The following is a 24,782-nucleotide window of genomic DNA, read 5'->3' on the forward strand; positions in this document are numbered from 1 at the left end:
CAGGAACCAGGAGGGATGCCAGACAGCCAGGAAATACACAGGAGCTCTCACAAACAGGTCTGAGACAACACAAGGGCAAAGCATACTGAACACAGGCACTTTAAAAAATAAGTGATGATATCACAATTATGAGACTGCATCCTGTCTCACACGGATGATGTACACCAGTCTGGTCATATAAGGAAGTGCAGGAAATGAGCAGCAGAACACAGTATGAACCAGAGTCAGCAAGAGAGGTGAGTAAAATGGCTGCTAGCAGCACATGGCAAACAAAACAGGGAAAAAACCTTGACAGCAGCGACTTCTCCAGATGAAGAAGAATAGAGAGAGGGCGCCACAATAGCGTGATATCGTCTTGAATGCAGGTACAGATAAAAGAAGATTTTATGCTTACCAGATGGTGTGGCACTGTACTGTAACCAGTGCAAGAGAGCAGGCTAGCACTTAACAGTGGCTAGTACACTGTAGGAGCCAGGCTCCAAAGGCACTTGTCCTAGTTGCAACTTGGTGTTTGTCTCCTGTTGTCTGGACTTGTCTGGACTTCAGGTGCTGCAAAGGAGTAATCTTATGTGTGTTGTTCAGATGGTATGTATGAACCACAACACAGACAACTTCAAATAAAAATGACTTTTAATATTTTATGACGCGTTTCTCAACCTACAGGGGTTGTTTCATCAGATAAAAAAGTGAATGTCATCATTAACAATTGTTGGCAATTTATACACATTTGTGTATCAAAAGAGGAAGTTGTCATCAAATATGTAATCCAATAGAAAAACATTTGTGTGCATTCAGCTGTGGAACCAACACAGGATCCGAGCTGTTACAATTTGGATAATTAGACTAATTTGCAAGGTTGTATGTATATGAGAATCTAAAATTTAACCTGTTAGTTGCAAAATGGGTGAAATAAAACAATCTTGTCACTTTATGTTTACTACCATTTATTACATATGTAACCTCACTGAATTGTTTGTTATAATAGATGCTATTCATTTGCATTTAAAAGATAATATATTTAGTTAAAAATGTTGGCAGATAAAAAGTGTGTGTGTTAGAAGTAACTGAGAAACAGGAAACTGAGAAACAGATGGGGTGAACATCACCGCAACTGTAAAAACTGTAGAAAAAAACAAATTAAACATAGCATACCAAATCACTGTCTAACTAAACACAATGGAAATCCATACATTTTTACATACATTCCCATTGATTTTATTCCAAAGAGTCCTGATTACAATAGACTTACTAGACTCAGACAGCGTGAAACATACTGGATCTATCGACTGAAGACCCTTCACCCCCAAGGGTTAAATGCCAACCTGGATTTAGCAGCCTTCAATTGATAGACATTCACAGCCGTTATTTTGTCTGATACAAAATACAAATACATTCTACAACATCCATAAGTCAGATACACTATTGGCAAATAGGTTAAAACAACACTCCCAAATGGCATTACTATTCTCCTTTCATGACATCCTATTACATCCACAAGTCAGAGGCACTATTGACAAATAGGTTAAAACAACACTCCCAATTGGCATTACCATTGTCCTCACTTGAGGTGAAGGGAGTGAGACCAAGTACTGATTTCCAATAATTCCTAATTCATTACATATAAGTGTACACACACACACGCACATACATTTGTTTTTTTTGTGTGTGTGTGTGTACACGCACATATGCATACACATTCACACATGTATACATATACACACACACACACACACATACATAATGTACACACATACATGTACAATATGTATATATATAAGCACACACACATATACACACACACATTGTACACACACACATACACAATATGTATATATACTAGCACACACACGCACAGTTTTTTACAAGGAGAAAGGGGGTGTTTTTTCTTTTTTCTTTTCTTCTTTCTTTTTTCTTATAATTATGTGTGCATGGATACACATACACCTAAATATTCCTATTCACTGAACAATTTTGTGTATAGGCATCTAAAATGTACAAACATATTTTCTAGATTTAGAATGTTTATTCTATTAAAATATTTTATTGAGTTCAAACATGCATCAATCCATTATAATTAATCAATTTGGAGCTACAAAAATAGATATTTCTAATCTTTTAATTTTCATATTCACAATACAAACAATAGGTTAGATGATCAGATTCACATCTAGATTCAATGAATCTTTTTTTATTTATGACATACACACATTTTCTTTTTTCTTTTTTTTTTTTTTTTCTTCCTCTTTTTACCTTTTTAAATACATAGGTACACACAATTTATAAAAAATAGTGTTCACTACACAAATTAATATGTGTTTATACAACAACTATTAAAGTAAACAAAGTGACCATCTATACAAACATACATCTTCTACAAGAATTTAACATTTTTCATATGCTTAAATACAAACAACAGGTTCAAAACTTAGATTCCCATTTAGATTTTGATTATAAACTACTTTACTTCACACATACACACTTTCTATCTACTACAAAGATTTAACATTTTTCATATGCTTAAATATAAACAACAGGTCTAAAACTCTGTCTCCCATTCAGAATTGTATTATGAATTACTTTACTTCTAACACACACACTTTTTATCTGCCAACATTTTTAACTAAATATATTATCTTTTAAATGCAAATGAATAGCATCTATTATAACAAACAATTCAGTGAGGTTACATATGTAATAAATGGTAGTAAACATAAAGTGACAAGATTGTTTTATTTCACCCATTTTGCAACTAACAGGTTAAATTTTAGATTCTCATATACATACAACCTTGCAAATTAGTCTAATTATCCAAATTGTAACAGCTGGGATCCTGTGCTGGTTCCACAGCTGAATGCACACAAATGTTTTTCTATTGGATTACATATTTGATGACAACTTCCTCTTTTGATACACAAATGTGTATAAATTGCCAACAATTGTTAATGATGACATTCACTTTTTTATCTGATGAAACAACCCCATGTAGGTGGAGAAACGCGTCATAAAATATTAAAAGTCATTTTTATTTGAAGTTGTCTGTGTTGTGGTTCATACATACCATCTGAACAACACACATAAGATTACTCCTTTGCAGCACCTGAAGTCCAGACAAGTCCAGACAACAGGAGACAAACACCAAGTTGCAACTAGGACAAGTGCCTTTGGAGCCTGGCTCCTACAGTGTACTAGCCACTGTTAAGTGCTAGCCTGCTCTCTTGCACTGGTTACAGTACAGTGCCACACCATCTGGTAAGCATAAAATCTTCTTTTATCTGTACCTGCATTCCAGACGATATCACGCTATTGTGGCGCCCTCTCTCTATTCTTCTTCAACAGTTGTTCCACACTCTCTGGGATCAAGAGGAACAGCCTGATTCATTATTCCATTCAAGAGGACATCTTTATTCCCTATTTACCACCAGCATATGGACAGTAAACAGGACTAATACGGTAGACTTGATCTACTATATCAATAGTACAATATTTGGTTTTAAATTGTATATTGTTTTCTTTTTAAACACCAGCGCTCTTTTATATCCCTTTATTGGGATATTTTCACTTGACTTCTCCAGATGCCTGATAAACTTGCTATACCAGGGCTGAAAAGTTCAGTGTAGCAGTACGAACTAGTCCCGCTTAGGACATATGCGCCATAATATACAGCTGCCTACAAAGCTGGAGTGGGGTAGAAGTGTCAGACACATATTAGCAGTCCAAAATGCTGGAGTGGGGTGAAATTTTGCAAGGACACTGCTCTCAGGACTTACACGCACCGGCATTAGTGTAGGTAACACCCAGTTCCATAGCTACACATGGACATTAGAGCGCCATACCTACACAGCAAACTTTCTCCGGCTTAATGACACTATAATCTGGTGGAGGAATCTGGTGTAATTTTGTATAAGCATCTGTCTACACTGTTAATGTACAAGCCCTCGGTCACATGTAACGGCAGCTGAGCCTATATTTAAAATCTTTATATACTACCATATACCAGATCTAACAAGGGCACACAAGCATTTATTATGTTTACAAAGATATATACCTGGTTATAACTCTGTGCATTCATCATGTTAGCAACGCACTTAGCAATTATTATGCTGTATATTTTGAGACTTCAGATTATGACAGTATATGCTTAATTACTATGCTCAGTTTTAACTAAATATGTTATGATTTTCTCCAACATAGGTGTGTCCGGTCCACGGCGTCATCCTTACTTGTGGGATATTCTCTTCCCCAACAGGAAATGGCAAAGAGCCCAGCAAAGCTGGTCATATGATCCCTCCTAGGCTCCTCCTACCCCAGTCATTCTCTTTGCCTTTGCACAGGCAACATCTCCACGGAGATGGCTAAGAGTTTTTTGGTGTTTAAATGTAGTTTTTATTCTTCAATCAAGTGTTTGTTATTTTAAAATAGTGCTGGTATGTACTATTTACTCTGAAACAGAAAAGAGAAGAAGATTTCTGTTTGTGAGAGGAAGATGATTTTAGCAAACGTTACTAAAATCGATTGCTGTTTCCACACAGGACTGTTGAGATGAAGTAACTTCAGTTGGGGGAAGCAGTTGGCAGACTTTTCTGCCTGAGGTATGATGGCCACATTTCTAACACGACTTGGTAATGCTGGAAGGCTGTCATTTTCCCTATGGGGACCGGTAAGCCATTTTCTTAGATTAAGTATAAGAATAAAGGGCTTTATAAGGGCTTCAAAAACTGGTAGACATTTTTCTGGGCTAAAACGATTACTTGCTAAGCATATTTGACAGATTATAGCGCTTTATAGTTATTATAATCTTGGGGTTTGTTGTTAAAAAACGGCAGGCACTGTATGGACACCTTTTTCAGATGGGGGCCTTCTCTAGTCATAGGCAGAGCCTCATTTTCGCGCCACTAATGCGCAGTTGTTTTTGGAAGGCAAGGCATGCAGATGCATGTGTGAGGAGCTAAGATCCACTGAAAAAGCTTATAGAAGGCGTCATTTGGTATCGTATTCCCCTCTGGGCTTGGTTGGGTCTCAGCAAAGCAGATTCCTGGGACTGTATAGGGGTTAAATGTAAAAACGGCTCCGGTTCCGTTATTTTTGGTGTGCAATACTTTTAAGGCTTTAAGACACTGTGGTGAAATTTTGGTGAATTTTGAACAATTGCTTCATACTTTTTCGCATATTCAGTCATAAAGTGTGTTCTGTTTAAAATTTAAAGTGACAGTAACGGTTTTATTTTAAAACGTTTTTTGTGCTTTGTTGACAAGTTTAAGCCTGTTTAACATGTCTGAACCATCAGATAAACGATGTTCTATATGTATGAAAGCCAATGTGTCTCCCCATTTAAATATATGTGATAATTGTGACATGGTGTCCAAACAAAGTAGGGACAATGATGCCACAGATAATAATAGTGCCCAAGATGATTCTTCAGATGAGGGGAGTAAGCATGGTACTGCATCACCCCCTTCTGTGTCTACACCAGTTTTGCCCACACTAGAGGCCCCTAGTACATCTAGTGCGCCAATACTTATTACTATGCAACAATTAACGGCTGTTATGGATAATTCTATTGCAAATATTTTATCTAAAATGCCTACTTATCAAAGAAAGCGCGATTGCTCTGTTTTAAACACTGAAGAGCAAGAGGACGCTGATGATAACGCTTCTGACATACCCTCACACCAATCTGAAGGGGCCAGGAGGGAGGTTTTGTCTGAGGGAGAAATTTCAGATTCAGGAAAAATTTCTCAACAAGCTGAACCTGATGTTGTAACATTTAAATTTAAATTAGAACATCTCCACGCACTGCTTAAGGAGGTATTATCTACTCTGGATGATTGTGACAATTTGGTCATTCCAGAGAAATTATGTAAGATGGACAAGTTCCTAGAGGTTCCGGTGCCCCCCGATGTTTTTCCTATACCCAAGCGGGTGGCGGACATAGTAAACAAGGAATGGGAAAGGCCCGGCATACCTTTTGTGCCTCCCCCAATATTTAAGAAATTATTTCCTATAGTCGACCCCAGAAAGGACTTATGGCAGACAGTCCCTAAGGTCGAGGGGGCGGTCTATACTCTAAACAAACGCACTACTATTCCCATAGAAGATAGTTGTGCTTTTAAAGATCCTATGGATAAAAAATTAGAGGGTTTGCTTAAAAAAATGTTTGTTCAGCAAGGTTACCTTCTTCAACCAATTTCATGCATTGTTCCTGTCACTACGGCAGCGTGTTTCTGGTTCGAAGAACTAGAAAAGTCGCTCGATAAAGAATCTTCGTATGAGGAGGTTATGGACAGAGTTCATGCACTTAAATTGGCTAACTCTTTTATTCTAGATGCCGCTTTGCAATTAGCGAGATTAGCGGCGAAAAATTCAGGGTTTGCTATCGTGGCGCGCAGAGTGCTCTGGCTAAAGTCTTGGTCAGCGGATGTGTCTTCCAAGACAAAATTGCTTAACATCCCTTTCAAGGGCAAAACACTGTTTGGTCCTGATTTGAAAGAGATTATTTCAGACATCACCGGAGGAAAGGGTCACGCCCTTCCTCAGGATAGGTCTTTTAAGGCTAGAAATAAGCCTAATTTTCGTCCCTTTCGCAGAAACGGACCAGCCTCTACTTCTACATCCTCTAAGCAAGAGGGTAATACTTCTCAACCCAAACCAGCCTGGAGACCGATGCAAGGCTGGAACAAGGGTAAGCAGGCCAAGAAGCCTGCCACTGCTACCAAAACAGCATGAAGGGATGGCCCCCGATCCGGGACCGGATCTGGTGGGGGGCAGACTTTCTCTCTTTGCTCAGGCTTGGGCAAGAGATGTTCAGGATCCTTGGGCACTAGAAATAGTTTCTCAAGGTTATCTCCTGGAATTCAAGGAACTACCCCCAAGGGGAAGGTTCCACAGGTCTCAATTATCTTCAAACAAAATAAAAAGACAGGCATTCTTACATTGTGTAGAAGACCTGTTAAGGATGGGAGTAATTCATCCAGTTCCAATAAGAGAACAAGGGATGGGGTTTTACTCCAACCTGTTCATAGTTCCCAAAAAAGAGGGAACGTTCAGACCAATTCTAGATCTCAAGATCCTAAACAAATTTCTCAGGGTTCCATCGTTCAAAATGGAAACCATTCGAACGATCCTTCCTACCATCCAGGAAGGTCAATTTATGACCACGGTGGATTTAAAGGATGCGTACCTCCATATTCCTATCCACAAGGAACATCATCAGTTCCTAAGGTTCGCTTTTCTAGACAAGCATTACCAGTTTGTGGCACTTACATTCGGATTAGCCACTGCTCCGAGAATTTTCACAAAGGTACTAGGGTCCCTTCTAGCGGTTCTAAGACCAAGGGGCATTGCAGTAGTACCGTACTTGGACGACATCCTGATTCAAGCGTCGTCTCTGTCAAAAGCAAAGGCTCATACGGACATCGTCCTAGCCTTTCTCAGATCTCACGGATGGAAAGTAAACATAGAAAAAAGTTCTCTTTCCCCGTCAACAAGAGTTCCCTTCTTGGGAACAATAATAGACTCCTTAGAAATGAGAATTTTTCTGACAGAGGTCAGAAAATCAAAACTTCTAAGTTCTTGTCAAGTTCTTCATTCTGTTCTTCGTCCTTCCATAGCGCAGTGCATGGAAGTAATAGGATTGATGGTTGCAGCAATGGACATAGTTCCTTTTGCACGAATTCATCTAAGACCATTACAACTGTGCATGCTCAGACAGTGGAATGGGGATTATACAGACTTGTCTCCGACGATTCAAGTAGATCAAAGGACCAGAGATTCACTCCGTTGGTGGCTAATCCTGGACAACCTGTCACAGGGAATGAGCTTCCGCAGACCAGAGTGGGTCATTGTCACGACCGACGCCAGTCTGGTGGGCTGGGGCGCGGTCTGGGAACCCCTGAAAGCTCAGGGTCTATGGTCTCGGGAAGAATCTCTTCTCCCGATAAACATTCTGGAACTGAGAGCGATATTCAATGCTCTCAAAGCTTGGCCTCATCTAGCAAAGGCCAAATTCATAAGGTTTCAATCAGACAACATGACGACAGTTGCATATATCAACCATCAGGGGGGAACAAGGAGTTCCCTGGCGATGGAGGAAGTGACCAAGATAATTCAATGGGCGGAGGATCACTCCTGCCACTTGTCTGCAATCCACATCCCAGGAGTGGAAAATTGGGAAGCGGATTTTCTGAGTCGTCAGACATTCCATCCTGGGGAGTGGGAACTCCACCCGGAAATCTTTGCCCAAATAACTCAATTATGGGGCATTCCAGACATGGATCTGATGGCGTCTCGTCAGAACTTCAAGGTTCCTTGTTACGGGTCCAGATCCAGGGATCCCAAGGCGACTCTAGTAGATGCACTAGTAGCACCTTGGACCTTCAACCTAGCTTATGTTTTCCCACCGTTTCCTCTCATTCCCAGGCTGGTAGCCAGGATCAACCAGGAGAGGGCTTCGGTGATCTTGATAGCTCCTGCGTGGCCACGCAGGACTTGGTATGCAGACCTGGTGAATATGTCATCGGCTCCACCATGGAAGCTACCTTTGAGACAGGACCTTCTTGTTCAAGGTCCATTCGAACATCCGAATCTGGTTTCTCTCCAACTGACTGCTTGGAGATTGAACGCTTGATTTTATCAAAGCGTGGGTTTTCAGATTCTGTAATAGATACTCTGATTCAGGCTAGAAAGCCTGTAACTAGAAAAATTTACCATAAGATATGGAAAAAATATATCTATTGGTGTGAATCTAAAGGATTCCCATGGAACAAGATAAAAATTCCTAGGATTTTATCCTTTCTACAAGAGGGTTTGGAGAAGGGATTATCTGCAAGTTCTCTGAAGGGACAGATTTCTGCGTTATCTGTTTTACTTCACAAAAGGCTGGCAGCTGTGCCAGACGTTCAAGCATTTGTTCAGGCTCTGGTTAGAATCAAGCCTGTTTACAGACCTTTGACTCCTCCCTGGAGTCTTAATCTAGTTCTTTCAGTTCTTCAAGGGGTTCCGTTTGAACCCTTACATTCCGTAGATATTAAGTTATTATCTTGGAAAGTTTTGTTTTTGGTTGCAATTTCTTCTGCTAGAAGAGTTTCTGAGTTATCTGCTCTGCAGTGTTCTCCGCCCTATCTGGTGTTCCATGCAGATAAGGTGGTTTTGCGTACTAAGCCTGGTTTTCTTCCGAAAGTTGTTTCCAACAAGAATATTAACCAGGAGATAGTTGTACCTTCTTTGTGCCCGAATCCAGTTTCAAAGAAGGAACGTTTGTTACACAATTTGGACGTAGTCCGTGCTCTAAAATTCTATTTAGAGGCCACTAAAGATTTCAGACAAACTTCTTCTTTGTTTGTTGTTTATTCTGGTAAAAGGAGAGGTCAAAAAGCAACTTCTACCTCTCTTTCTTTTTGGCTTAAAAGCATTATCCGTTTGGCTTATGAGACTGCCGGACGGCAGCCTCCTGAAAGAATCACAGCTCACTCCACTAGGGCTGTGGCTTCCACATGGGCCTTCAAGAACGAGGCTTCTGTTGACCAGATATGTAAGGCAGCGACTTGGTCTTCACTGCACACTTTTGCCAAATTTTACAAATTTGATACTTTTGCTTCTTCAGAGGCTATTTTTGGGAGAAAGGTTTTGCAAGCCGTGGTGCCTTCCATTTAGGTGACCTGATTTGCTCCCTCCCTTCATCCGTGTCCTAAAGCTTTGGTATTGGTTCCCACAAGTAAGGATGACGCCGTGGACCGGACACACCTATGTTGGAGAAAACAGAATTTATGCTTACCTGATAAATTACTTTCTCCAACGGTGTGTCCGGTCCACGGCCCGCCCTGGTTTTTTTAATCAGGTCTGATGAATTATTTTCTCTAACTACAGTCACCACGGTATCATATGGTTTCTCCTATGCATATTTCCTCCTGTACGTCGGTCGAAATGACTGGGGTAGGCGGAGCCTAGGAGGGATCATATGACCAGCTTTGCTGGGCTCTTTGCCATTTCCTGTTGGGGAAGAGAATATCCCACAAGTAAGGATGACGCCGTGGACCGGACACACCGTTGGAGAAAGTAATTTATCAGGTAAGCATAAATTCTGTTTTTGTTGTGAAAAGTTCCACTAAACAGTTATGTCATCTTATGTCTTATACTAGTTGCTTAATGACTACACCTGAAGAGGGGTCACATTCTTCTCTGAAAAGTACCCCAAACCTTTTATATATGATTCCCAGGTGGCTAGCTGTCCTATTTATGCTTACATGTACCTTAGCTTTATGATTAAGCTGATAAAAATGTACTCTACCTTTCAGGCTGGCAAAAGCTAGTTAGATGGCATTTATGTATTATACCTAATCTGGTCACACTCCTGTCTAAATAAGTTGGTTTAAGAAAGCTATATTGTCTCCTTAAAGGTTAAAGTAGATCTGGCCTAAAGCTGTTTTTATACAATAAGCCACAACCTGACCACTATAGTTACTGTTACCCTTTATCCAGTAAGTAGTTTTCATATATATATGCTATATTTGATATAACCCCCTAGGGCCCCCTTATTACGTAAATTAAGCCTAGGTGGTCCATACGTGGCCACTATTTTTCATTTGGGCTAAACCTTGCATTTTACCTATTTTATAGTTCTTAGGGTTCTATAGACTACCTATTTTGGATTTACAGACTAAAGGGTTCAAATGGTGCCCTTGAAGTGTATTTCATACCATAGTTAGTGGAACCCATGAGTAACCACTGTCTCATATCCCCTCATATACCCTCTTTGGTTCAAATTTAGTTTAGAGGGTACAAAAGTGGCCTTCATTTTTTTTTCTCTTCAAGGGTATGTTTTGTATCTTAATTGCTACTATAAGGGGATGTATTGCTTGTTATCATTATTAAAGAATGAGGTTTGTTTGTTTCTCTTTGAGGGCAATTACAGTTTTTATGTAGAGTGAATTGTAATGACAAAATATATGATCTAAATTGTACTCTTAATGTCTAAAATGCTTATATTATCTGTAAAATGTCTTAGCACTCAACAATTTGCTCTTGTATCTTGTATTTGCCGGATATTGTTTGTTTCATATTTAACCTCAATAAAAAAAAAATAAAAAAGTAATAATGTTTGAAGTTGCAGGGTGGGAAGTCAGATCTGAGGCCTTGCAACAAAGTGCCTGTAGGGCCATTTGTTTCATCTGATAGAGTAGTCACAGGACCAAGGGTATGTGTTGGGCTGACAGAGCATGGGTATGAGAGTTTTACAGGGATTTGCAGGGATGATAGGAAGGTTGCATTGCACGTGCATATGAGTATGGGCTTGCAGCAGGGCCGCCACTAGAAATGTCTCTAGAAAAGGTCTTATTAGTATCAAAGTCTGTAGCAAGGTGTGAATATTCAGTAGTAAGGTCAAAATGTCCTAAAAAGGAACAGACAATGGACACGCAAACACAAACTTGCACATACACCCAAGGAAACACAGACAGAGACAGCCTCAGAAAACACACAAAGACATATACACACACACACACAGACACCCACAGAAAACACACAAATACATACACACACAGGAAGACAACCACATAAATCACACAAAGACATACATACACCCACACACACCCTCACTGACACCCACAGAAAACACACAAGGACATACACACACAGGAAGACAACCACAGAAAACACACAAAGACATACACGCACTCTCACAGAGACACCCACAGAAAATGCCCAGACATATACACACCCTCACAGAGACACCCACAGAAAACACATACACACATACATACACACACCCACCCTCACAGAGACATCCACAGAAAACACACAAAGACATACACACCCACCCTCACAGAAGCATTCAGAGAAAATACACAAAGACATACATACACACACCCTCACAGAGACACCCATAGAGACACCCATAGAAAAAAGCACAAAGACATACGCACACACCCTCACAGACATTCCCAGAATATGCACAAAGACATACACACCCACCCTTACAGAGAGATCCACAGAAAAAATTACATACACACTCATAGAGACACAAACAAAAGCACAAAGACGTAAACACAAACACCCACAGAAACACTCACAGGAGGTAAAATGTCTGCACATTGCATCCCCTAAATCAACAGTGTGTGACATGCATGATAAAAAAAATTGCAGAAATTAAGAGATCAAGAATCATATTTCTAAATGTGCAAACAAAAATAATTCTGTGAATTCAAAATTGTACATTAATGATCTGGGTAGATGGCTAGATAAAGAAAATTACTTTTGAAAGGTTGACATATGTTTGTTTGTTTTCCCCCATTTTCCCCACCAAGAGCACCGCTTCAAATATGGTGTACAAATATTCCTATCTGTCAGCTGTACTTATGGATTTTGAAAATGCTGTACTCTATATGGCTTTGGTGGAACCATTTGGTTAAATGCAGGATTAGACTTGTTTGTATGTATTTCAAAATGTAAGGATTCCAGTCCTGCTTTTACTTTTTGCCTCAACTTACCTTCCTCACCTGTACTTAAGGCATCACCCCGCCCCAAACAAGTGCTTAGTTGTTGAGTATTGTTTGCTGAAACCAGTGCTCTCTTTCTTATAAGCTACATACTTATCAAAAGAAGTTTTACTTCTACTACTTTAACATTTGGATTTACAAATACCAGCTGCAGTTTGGTCACAAAGGGACTAATAACAACTAGTCTCATTCATCCTGAAGATTTCTATTCCAAGAAGTATTAAGTTATTCAACTCCTAATCTCTACAGGAATTGCTATCTAATTTCCAACAGGAGGATTCTACCAACTACTACTACGGTATTAGTATCAAATCTAATTTACCTTGGATGCCTTAGGTAACGGCTAATTACAAATTTCATGTTTCCTTTTTGAACTTTTGTAAACTGACTTTGTCTCTCAGAAATTACTTTGATTGCAACGAATGTTTTATTTAATTCTATGAACTTCCTTTGAATACATTTTCATACCGGACAGTAACGGACTTTATGTGACGTCACACAGCTTCATACAACTCAGCGTGTCTCACAGCTCTATTTACAATCACTAGTCTGTGTTCAGATTTACACGCTACAAGCCTTACTCTGTGTGCTGTGTCTCGCAGCAGGTCACGCCCCTGTCAGCAGCTGCAGTCTGTGTGTCTCACATCTCTCATGCCTCAGTGATTATTACAATGAACACTATCTCTCACATTTGGGTTTGAGCACAATTATTGTCAAAAGTTGTTATTAATAATAATACTTATTTTCAGCCTCTAAATATTTATATGGTATAACGATATAATATAACCATATAAAGACTTACTGCCATTACTTATAAAAATCACTCTGAATAAAACAGTCTATGCTGATATAATAGCCTGTACTTCAGTTGTGAAACAAATATAATTTATTTAGACTCTGCAGTTGTGATTCAAATAACCAAGGAACCTGATATAACAACTAAGCCATAAAATATGGATCCAGCAGAGCTTCCTCAAATTGTTTATAATTTAACACAAAGAGTTGACCAACTTAGTCAAGCCTTTAGAGAGTTACAATTAGAAAATGAAACTTTAAGAAAAGTAATAAAAGACACTGTCTCTATTAAACAGAGCCTTCCTGACAATCTGTCAGAACAATTTATTGCACCTCCAGATTTTTTCAATGGAGATAGGAATTTATACCGTCAATTCAAAAATGCTTGTCTGCTTAATTTCACCCTTAAACCTAAAACATACCCAAATGATAGGGTTAAAGTCCTTACAATGATAAGCTATTTAAGAGGTGAACCTCGCATTTGGGCAGACACTCTCTTTGAGACAAATAATGCTGTTCTTTCATCTTTTTCATCTTTTCTGGATATCATGGATGAATTATATTATGATTCTAACCTACAGTATACTTCTGAGAAAAAGATGAGGAATTTAAAACAAGGTAACAAACCTGTTGAATGTTACATAACAGAATTCAAGCAATATTCTATTGACTCTCAGTGGAACGCCATTGCTTTAAAAAACCAGTTCAGGCTTGGACTCTCTGACGCAGTAAAGGATGAATTAGCCCGAACTGAGTTACCTGAAACATTGGAAGGCCTTATGAAGCTCAGCAGGCAAATTGATAGGAGATTACGTGAAAGAAGATTTGAACGTCAATACCCTGAAATTGTTCATAAGAAGGATAAGGTTTTTAACCATCCCACTTCTAACAGTCCTCATACTGGTTCAACTGGTGCTGAAGCAATGGATATAAGTTTTTTCAGAGGACCTCTAACTCCTGAAGAACGTATCAGAAGGAAGACTAGAGGCCTCTGCATGTATTGCGCATCCTCATCTCATACTTTAAAGGATTGCCCATCTTTGCCACAGAACAAGAAGAGTAAGTACCATACCAATCTTTCTCTCCAGTCAAAGCATAACAACCCTCTTCATTGTTCTTTACTTCTTTCTCTACAGTGGGCAAATAAACAACTGACCATTCCAGCCATCTTGGATACAGGAGCACAAGGAAACTACATTGACAGTTCTCTGGTTTCTAAAAATAAAATACCATTGATAAAAAAGTTGTCTCCTATTTTCCTTCGTGTGGTTGATGGCTCTGAGATATCATCAGGGCCAATTACACATCACACCATCCCGCTCTCTGTCACTACATTAAAAACACATCATGAACATCTCACTTTTGATGTAATCACTTCTCCATTATTCCCAATAGTACTTGGGCTAGCTTGGTTACAGCTACACGAACCTGATATTAATTGGAAATCCTTAAAAGTTCAATTAAATTCTGATTTCTGTCAACAGACTTGCCATAGAACTTTTTTTCACAGTTTATCCTCCACATCAGAAACTCTGATACCAGAAATGTACAAGCAGTTCTCTGAAGTCTTCAGTAAGAAGGAAGCAGATACCCTTCCCCCACACAGAATCTACGACTGCCCTATTGAACTGAAACCTGGAACCACGACACCTATTGGACATTTATACCCACTTTGTCAACCGGAACTGGATCATCTAAAAACTTACCTAGATGAAAATCTAAAGAAAGGGTTTATCCGTCCTTCGGTTTCCCCTGCTGGTGCAGGAATGTTCTTTGTTCGGAACAAAGACCAATCTCTTCGGCCTATTATTGACTTCAGACAATTGAACAAAATAACCATAAAAACCCGATACCCTCTCCCCCTCATTCCTGAACTCATAGAAAGACTCAGGCATGCTCAGATTTTTACTAAATTAGATTTGAGAGGGGCGTACAATTTAGTGCGTATCCGTGAGGGGGATGAGTGGCTTACCGCTTTCAGAACTAGGTATGGGTTGTTTGAATATCTAGTTATGCCTTTCGGCTTAACTAACGCACCCGCAACTTTCCAGTTCTTTATTAATGACATTTTCCATGATCTCCTTGACACATGTGTTGTTGTCTACCTAGATGACATTTTAATCTATTCCACAAATCTAGAAGAACATATCAAACATGTTAGTTGGGTTTTAGCAAGACTCCAAGTCCATCGGCTATACGCCAAATTGGAAAAATGTATTTTCCACACCAACAAAATAGAGTTCCTGGGTTACTCCATCAGCCCAAATGGGATTCAAATGCAAGATAACAAAGTGGAAGCAGTAAAATCATGGCCCACACCTTCAACACGGAAAGAACTACAAAAGTTTCTTGGTTTCAGTAACTATTACAGAAAGTTCATTCGCAATTTTTCTAAAATTGCAAAACCTCTGACTAAATTAACTAGTGCTAATTGCTCTTTCCAGTGGACTAAAGAACAGGATGATGCGTTCAACTTCCTAAAGAATTCCTTTTCATCTGCCCCCATTCTGAAATATCCTGATCCAAACCTTCAATATACCCTAGAGGTGGATTCTTCAGATTATGCTCTTGGCGCTGTCCTCTCCCAAAGACAGTCTCCTACAGAACCACTACACCCAGTTGGGTTCTATTCAAAGATTATGACTCCAGCAGAGATCAATTATTCCATTGGGGACAAGGAACTTCTAGCCATTAAAAGAGCCTTCGAATTCTGGAGACATCTCCTTGAAGGTACCTCCCTACCTATAGTGATTTATACGGATCACCGGAATTTGGAATATTTACAAAATAATAAAACTTTATCTGGACGTCAAGTGAGATGGAGTCTCTACTTTAGTCGTTTCAATTTCCAAATCATGTACAGGCCGGGTTCAAAAAATGGGAAGGCAGATGCACTCTCTCGACGAGATTCAAGACCTATACAGGAAGACTCTCCTACTAGCATTCTTCCCCCTACTCGATTCCTTGCTATCCTATCTCAACAGGATAAGGAATACCAATCTGATCTTTCTTCAGAAGACCAAACCCTACTAGATAGCCTAACCCTCCAGGATGGTTTTTACTTCCATGATTCTAAACTTTATATTCCAGAACGTTTCAGACAGAAAATAATCAAAGATCATCATGACCCTCCACTAATTGGTCATCCAGGAATCAAACGTACACATGAGCTCATCTCCAGAAGTTACTGGTGGCCATCGATGAAAACCAGTATAAAGGAATATATACAACATTGTACAACCTGTACAGTATCAAAACCAGAAAGGAGACCTCCCTATGGCTATTTAATTCCTTTGGAAGTACCGGAATCTCCTTGGTCTCATTTGGGAATGGATTTTATAGTTGATCTACCACCTAGTTCTGGACAAACCACCATTTTAGTTGTTACCGATCATTTTACTAAAATGGCACATTTTATTCCTTTTCATAAGTTACCCACTTCCATTGAAACAGCATATTTATTTCTAAACCACATTGTACGATACCACGGGTTACCATCCATTTTAACTACTGATAGAGGAACCCAATTCACCTCACGCTTCTGGAAAGCACTCACTAAAGCACTCCAAATCGATCAAAGGTTAAGCACAGCCTTCCACCCTCAGACTAATGGCCAAACTGAGAGACTCAATCAGTGGCTTGAGCAATATTTACGATGCTATTGCTCATATCATCAAAATAAATGGACTTCCTTTCTCTCCATGGCTGAATTTGCCTATAACAATACCATTAACAGCACTACAAATTACTCTCCCTTTTTCGCCAACTATGGTTTTAATCCAAGATTCACTATCCAAACGACTTCTACACATGACTCACCATCTGTTGATGTGCTAACACAAAACATAGCTGAAAATTTTCTACATTTACGAGATAACATCAAACAAGCTCAGGCGTCTCAGAAGAAATTTTATGATTTACGTCGTAGAGCTTCTCCGAAATATTCTATAGGGGACTATGTTTGGTTATCTTCCAAAAACATTAAAATGCACTTACCAAGTAAAAAATTGGCTGGGTTGTTCCTTGGTCCATTCAAAATTCTACACATCATCAATGAAAATGCCGTCAGGCTTGATCTACCTGATTCTTTACCCATCCACCCAACTTTCCATGTATCATTATTGAAACCCTACTTGGGAGATAAACCTGATGTACCACTTCTACCCCCTTCTCCTATTCAATTGGGCACTGATGTCTATGAAGTTTATGATCTTTTGGACTCAAGATTTTATAATGGGGAATTACAGTATCTGGTCCGATGGAAAGGGTTCGCCCCAGAGGATGATACTTGGGAACCTCATGCACACATTAATGCTCCAAAGCTTATTGCTCGTTTTCATAGAAGATATCCAAACAGACCTAAATTCCAACCCGTGGTCGGCTTGCTTGAGGGGGGGGATCTGTAAGGATTCCAGTCCTGCTTTTACTTTTTGCCTCAACTTACCTTCCTCACCTGTACTTAAGGCATCACCCCGCCCCAAACAAGTGCTTAGTTGTTGAGTATTGTTTGCTGAAACCAGTGCTCTCTTTCTTATAAGCTACATACTTATCAAAAGAAGTTTTACTTCTACTACTTTAACATTTGGATTTACAAATACCAGCTGCAGTTTGGTCACAAAGGGACTAATAACAACTAGTCTCATTCATCCTGAAGATTTCTATTCCAAGAAGTATTAAGTTATTCAACTCCTAATCTCTACAGGAATTGCTATCTAATTTCCAACAGGAGGATTCTACCAACTACTACTACGGTATTAGTATCAAATCTAATTTACCTTGGATGCCTTAGGTAACGGCTAATTACAAATTTCATGTTTCCTTTTTGAACTTTTGTAAACTGACTTTGTCTCTCAGAAATTACTTTGATTGCAACGAATGTTTTATTTAATTCTATGAACTTCCTTTGAATACATTTTCATACCGGACAGTAACGGACTTTATGTGACGTCACACAGCTTCATACAACTCAGCGTGTCTCACAGCTCTATTTACAATCACTAGTCTGTGTTCAGATTTACACGCTACAAGCCTTACTCTGTGTGCTGTGTCTCGCAGCAGGTCACGCCCCTGTCAGCAGCTGCAGTCTGTGTGTCTCACATCTCTCATGCCTCAGTGATTATTACAATGAACACTATCTCTCACATTTGGGTTTGAGCACAATTATTGTCAAAAGTTGTTATTAATAATAATACTTATTTTCAGCCTCTAAATATTTATATGGTATAACGATATAATATAACCATATAAAGACTTACTGCCATTACTTATAAAAATCACTCTGAATAAAACAGTCTATGCTGATATAATAGCCTGTACTTCAGTTGTGAAACAAATATAATTTATTTAGACTCTGCAGTTGTGATTCAAATAACCAAGGAACCTGATACAAAATTAAGTCAGTTGTAGTGTAAACTTAACCGTGTTAAGTTAACCTGTCTCATTTCAAACACTGAGCAATCTTAGTCTGAGAGTATAACATTTTATGCAGATGTAAAAATCTTAGATAAAATGCCTCTTTGCATCTGGAAAGTCCTTGCATAAAGGGGCAGTAAACTGTAATGTAATTAAAATATATATATATATATATATATATATATATTAATAAAAAAAAACCTCATATCTGCCAAAAGGGCACCTATCATTTGTGTATTGAGGAGGAAACATTTCTGCATGAATTTCTACAGCATTGTCAAATAATCATAAATACACTGCTGCATATTGCTAAAAAAAAATTTTTTATGGACTCCTGGCCCCACCATACAACTACTACCACACTAAAGTTACAATCCGAAATTGCACAAAGAAAAAAAAACATTTACTAAGTAAGTCCTACCTCCTCTGCAAATGAAAATGATCTGCCGTCTGACTCAGACACACACTGTACAAACTTAAGTGCCAAGTCTGTCTCACACTGTGCATAGTGGTTTAGTGCACACTCAGAAATCCTCTCAAATGCTAATGCTTTACTCCTTGCAATAACATTTCCCAGGCTCAATAGCACTCTGCTGTAGTACCCTCTGGTGGCTGTCAATTATTTTTTTTTAAATAAGTTGTTCTTGTCACCCCTGTCACCCCCTGATGGTGGCCCTGGCTGGCAGAGCAGTTGCTAAAGTCTGATGTGGTTATAGGACTTAACCTGGAGCCTTCTGGGGCACTTCATATTGCCATTTGTAATCTAGCCTCATATGTGATGTTCATAGTCACTGGCCAAGCTCTTGGTTTGTTCATGGTTATTGTCACAGTCAGTTTGCTCTGTGTGGTTTATACTTTATGATTTAAATCATGTTTTTATGGTTTGATTATTTTTTTTTTTAATTTGGGTTAGTGCACATTAAGAATTACAAATCTCAAAGCATGTTCTTGAAATATTAATTATCAAATATTAAAATATATTAATAATAATTACAAATTCAAACAAAAAAATAAATATATATTATATATATATACAGTATATGATAATGTTAATGTAAAATTGCTTTCTATACCTACAGTATATATCTATAGGAATAGATATACAGGTGTGTATGGATATATACAATGTAGCCCTTTGTAGTACAAACACCTTGTCATATACCTTTAAACCCTTATAACTTTTTAAATATTTATATGAATAATTTTTTTATCAGATCGTGTTTATATGAGTGAAACTGTAATTTTAAATGTATTTATGATGTGTTTAGTGCAGCTTTTTTAACGCACTATCCTCTACGCAAGTTTTTCAGTTGCACTAAGCTGACGAGCATAAAATGCGATTGTACTCTTTCTTTCGCATTTACTTTCCACTTGTAATATGAGAGCTATCTCTGTTGAACGCAAAAAGCCCCAAAAATATGATATGACTTGTGACTGACAGTTAGCACGCTACTTGTAATCTAGCCTTTTTTATTTTCAGTGTTAGATCTATATATATCTCCAAACAGTGTGCACTCCAGAAAAATAATGAGCAGCAGCCTTGGGTGCAGCAAACCTTATCACAATATCCACAGAACAAAGCACACTCCAAAGGACTTATCATATAAGCAATAATCACTTTAATAAGCGTGAACGTTTTCGGGTAAACAAACCCGTCCTCAAACAGTGAATAAAGAACACTTACCCACCACCAAACATATAACACTCCGTGAGAGCTGCAAGACGCTACGTTCTACCCAGTAGACATGCCCCCAACATGGGCGTAATCATCCGGGGCAGCACGAGTCTGCATATGAACAATCTGTTGTGGAAAAATAAAATCACATAAGCAAGATCAACAAGAACTTAAATAGCGTGGCAATAGATAGAAGAAATGCTGTACAATACTCAATATCTGAGGGCAATAACGGAACAACGAGAGTGTCCCATTGGTTGCATATGTATCTCAGGGGTTACCATGGTAACATATACACAAAAACGCCAGTAGGTGGAGAGAAAGCATATGCAGTCAGCGCGAACAACCCACAGTGTTAGCAGATAATCCAAATGTCAATAATATCCAAAATGGACAAAAATAGTAAATGAAAATTATATAGGATTAAAGGGCTGGTACATATTAGTATCGATTTATAACAATAAAGAGTAAAACGTCACTCTATACCACTAGAGGAAATCTATATTGTACTCCTTAGATCACATCAAGACCCAGACCTACAAAATAGTGACAATTATTGCATAGAACCGACCAGTTTTGTTTTTTTTTTATTTACATTTAGACACTACAAACAAAAGAAAAAAAGACAGATGTTCTCAACATAAACAATGTCACGCAGGATACATAATATATCAAATCTGATACAAAAACATATTAAAGAAAACATTCTCCCAAATATGCATAATATTGTCCCACTTGTCCGACAATAATCAAATTGAAGTGGCTAATTTTGAAAATATACATAAACTAAAATTCTTCTGAGATAATACACAAAAAGAAAAGAAAGAAAGGAAGAAAAGAGAAAGAAGAAAAAAAAAAAGGGAGAACCCCCCCCCTACTCCTCTCCAGGATCCTAATATAATACTCTATATCCTCCAACTATGGAGTCTTAACCTAACTTAATCAATATCACTACTATTTCTTATCCAAGTATCTGGAAATACCTGCAGTATAACCAACTCAGCAAAACTTACTGAAGCTACAAAGGGTGATAAAATTTGTCTCTGCACATCCAGCGGGTATTATTTAATAACCGGGGCCCAACCTATCAGAAACTTTCTAATTCTCTTTTTGGATAACTGTCGTAAATGGAAAGATTCGAAAATAATCTGAGCTTCGATGTCCCTCAAAACTAGCGATAAACAAGGAGAGGTCTTTGATATACATTTTTTAAAAATATTATACCTCACCGTTAGAATAATTGTATTTAGGGTACGTAAACTAGCATCACCTCTCTCATCTGTAAAAAGTAACACTATATCCTCCAGAGGTATGGAAATAGTACTTTCAAAGACTCTATTATACCAGAATTGCACCTTTTGCCATAATTGAAAGATTTTAGGGCAGGCCCATAACATATGGAGGAGATCAGCCCGAATATATGAACAATGCTCACACTTGAAAGCTTTATCAGGGAAATATTTAGTTAAGCGAGCTGGAGAAATATAATAGTTATTTAGTAATTTGAAATGAGATTCTTTCCAGCTTACTGGCACCGGATATTTCGCTACTGTCCCAAGGCTATTAGATATTTTCTCACGATCTATAGAAGGGATATAAGGCCACCAAAGTTTAATTAATTTATCCTCCTCCAATATACCTTGTTTAGTCAACATAATGTCATAGATTAAAGAAATTGACGCATCTCCACCGTTGAATTTTCTAATGCAGATTATGATCTCGGACCAGTCCTCTCTACTGAAACGCGTGCCAATTTTGAGAACCAATAAAATGACGAATTTGGAAGTAGGCAAATCGGTTCGACCTAGGTAGCGAGAATTGTTCCCTTATAGTCTCCCAGGGGAGTATCTGGAAATCGTTATTAACTAACTGATACACATATTCGAGCCCCCCACCCTGCCATTCTTGAAAGCACTTTTGATCCACACCAGGTAAAAACAGCGGATTCCCCCTAATAGGCAAAAAATCTGAAAAAGAAGGATTCATTTTAAGAAGTTTACAGGACTTTTGCCAAATCACCACTATATTCCTGACTGCGATAAGGGGAGATATCCTGGAAGGTAATAGATGCAGAGGACAATGTAGGAGGGCTTTTAAAGACCACGGTTTCACCATATATGATTAAAGCTCGTATGTAGAGACCAGATTGGTCTGAGCAATCCAGTCAACTGCAATTTTAATCAGGGAAGCCCAGTTGTATAATCTATTATTTGGTAGGGCCAGGCCTGCGTCCGCATATTTCTGGGTCAACCTATTGATCGAAATACGCGGTTTTTTGGTTTTCCATAAGAACTTCGAAAACCAGGAAGACAGATTTTTCAAATCCTTATTTAAAATTATAAGGGGTAAATTTTGCAGGTAGTAAAGAATTTTAGGGAAAATTATAGTTTTAATTAAATTGATAGAAGCAGTAAGTGAAAGAGGAAAAGCGGTCCAAAGCTTGAGGTCATCTTGAATTTTTTGAAAGAGTGGCGTAAAGTTTGCCTGGTACCATAGTTTTGGATTTCTATTGATCTCTAATCCGAGATATTTAATAGAATTAACTTTATGGAATATTGTATTGGGGTAATCTACCTCCTTCTGGCCGAGCCACATCACGTCGCTCTTCTCCATATTTATTTTATAACCCGCAAAAGAACTAAAAATATTTATCGTATGAACCACTTTCGGAATTGTTATTGCCGTTTTATTCAAAAATAGTAAAATGTCATCAGCATAGAGTAATATTTTCAAATTTTGACTACCCAGCGGAATCCCGGGAAGAATCTCTCGCAATTTAATTGCCAGTGAGAACCGACCAGTTAACCACTATAGGCTAGTAATTTATATATTATAGTAGAGAAACTGTGACAATACATAACTCTAAGTCGTATAAATATTTTAGAAATATAATGGAAAGTGGACTCAAATGGATCATGGATCTCATAAATGTCAGACCGGCATTCACAAGAATACTTGCCAGTCAAGATGGGTATTAGTGTGTCCAAATAAAATGTCCATTTTGCCTCCCGCTGCAGCAGCACCTTGTTGCGATCACCCTCTCTGTTCATGGGGGGAACATGGTCAATAATGGTATATTTCAGGTCCGTTGCTTTATGCTGTAAATCCAAAAAGTGTCGTGCCACCGGTTGTTCAGAAGTTCCCTTCTTTAGAGCCATATGGATGACTGAGCGATGATTTGCCATCCGTGTCCGTAGGTCATCAGAGGTCTTTCCTACATAGTACAATCCACAAATACAATGTAGGAGATATATAATATGAGTGGTAGTACATGTTAAACGATACCAATGTTTATACATTTTCCTCTTGTGGGGATGTGTAAATGAGGTGCCTGTTATGAGACCCCCACAGGTTACACAGCCTACACATCGAAAGTATCCATCCAGGTGGTTTTTCTATAGCATTGTACTGGGTCTGTTTTAACTAGAAAGTCCCCTACCTAGCCCTTCTATATCCCATCTGTGGGGGAGGTGTTTGTAATAAAGGTAGTGATTTATCAGTATTAACAATCTCCCAATGTTTACCGATGATGTTGGGTATTGCTTTCTCATCACTAGAATAAATTGCAACAAATGTCATGATCCATTTGAGCCCACTTTCCATTATATTTCTAAAATATTTATACGACTTAGAGTTATGTATTGTCACAGTTTCTCTACTATAATTTATAAATTACTAGCCTATAGTGGTTAACTGGTCGGTTCTATGCAATAATTGTCACTATTTTGTAGGTCTGGTCCTTGATATGATCTAAGGAATAAAATATAGATTTCCTCTATTGATATAGAGTGATGTGTTACTCTTTATTATTTTAAATCGATACTAACATGTACTAATATGTACCAGCCCTTTTATTAATACTATATAATGTTCATTTACTACGTTTGTCCATTTTGGATATTATTGACATTTGGATTATCTGCTAACACTGTGGGTTGTTCGCACTGGCCGCATATGCTTTCTCTCCGCCTACTGGCGTTGTTGTGTATATGTTACCATGGTAACCACTGAGATACATATGCAACCAATGGGACATACTCATTGTTCCGCTATTGCCCTGAGAGTATTGTACAGCATTTCTTCTATCCATTGTCATGCTATTTAAGTTCTTGTTGCTCTTGCTTACGTGATTTTATTTTTCCACAACAGATTGTTCATATGCAGACTCGCGCTGCCCCGGATGATTACACCCATGTTGGGGGCATGTCTAAGAATGTTGCATCTTGCAGCTCTCATGAAGTGTTATATGTTTGGTGGTGGGTAAGTGTTCTTTATTCACTGTCTGAGGAAGGGTTTGTTTACCTAAAAACGTTCACGCTTATCAAAGTGATTATTGCTTATATCATTATATCAAAGTCCTTTGGAGTGCGCTTTGTTCTGTGGATATATATATTTATATATTTAGACAACAG

The 24,782-nt window shown here is 38.4% G+C and overlaps 1 protein-coding gene across 1 annotated transcript in view; it reads left to right on the forward strand.

Moving 5' to 3' along the window:
- LOC128657234 (gastrula zinc finger protein XlCGF57.1-like) overlaps positions 1 to 24,782 on the forward strand; it is a 121,683-nt gene that overhangs the window by 22,483 nt on the left and 74,418 nt on the right. Inside the window, exon 5 of the mRNA XM_053711499.1 lies at positions 24,520 to 24,630. The gene's annotated coding sequence lies outside the window, so the exon portion shown is untranslated. The remainder of the gene's footprint in view (positions 1 to 24,519; positions 24,631 to 24,782) is intronic.

The sequence above is a fragment of the Bombina bombina genome, chromosome 4 (assembly GCF_027579735.1).
Source record: "Bombina bombina isolate aBomBom1 chromosome 4, aBomBom1.pri, whole genome shotgun sequence".
Lineage (NCBI taxonomy): Eukaryota > Metazoa > Chordata > Amphibia > Anura > Bombinatoridae > Bombina > Bombina bombina.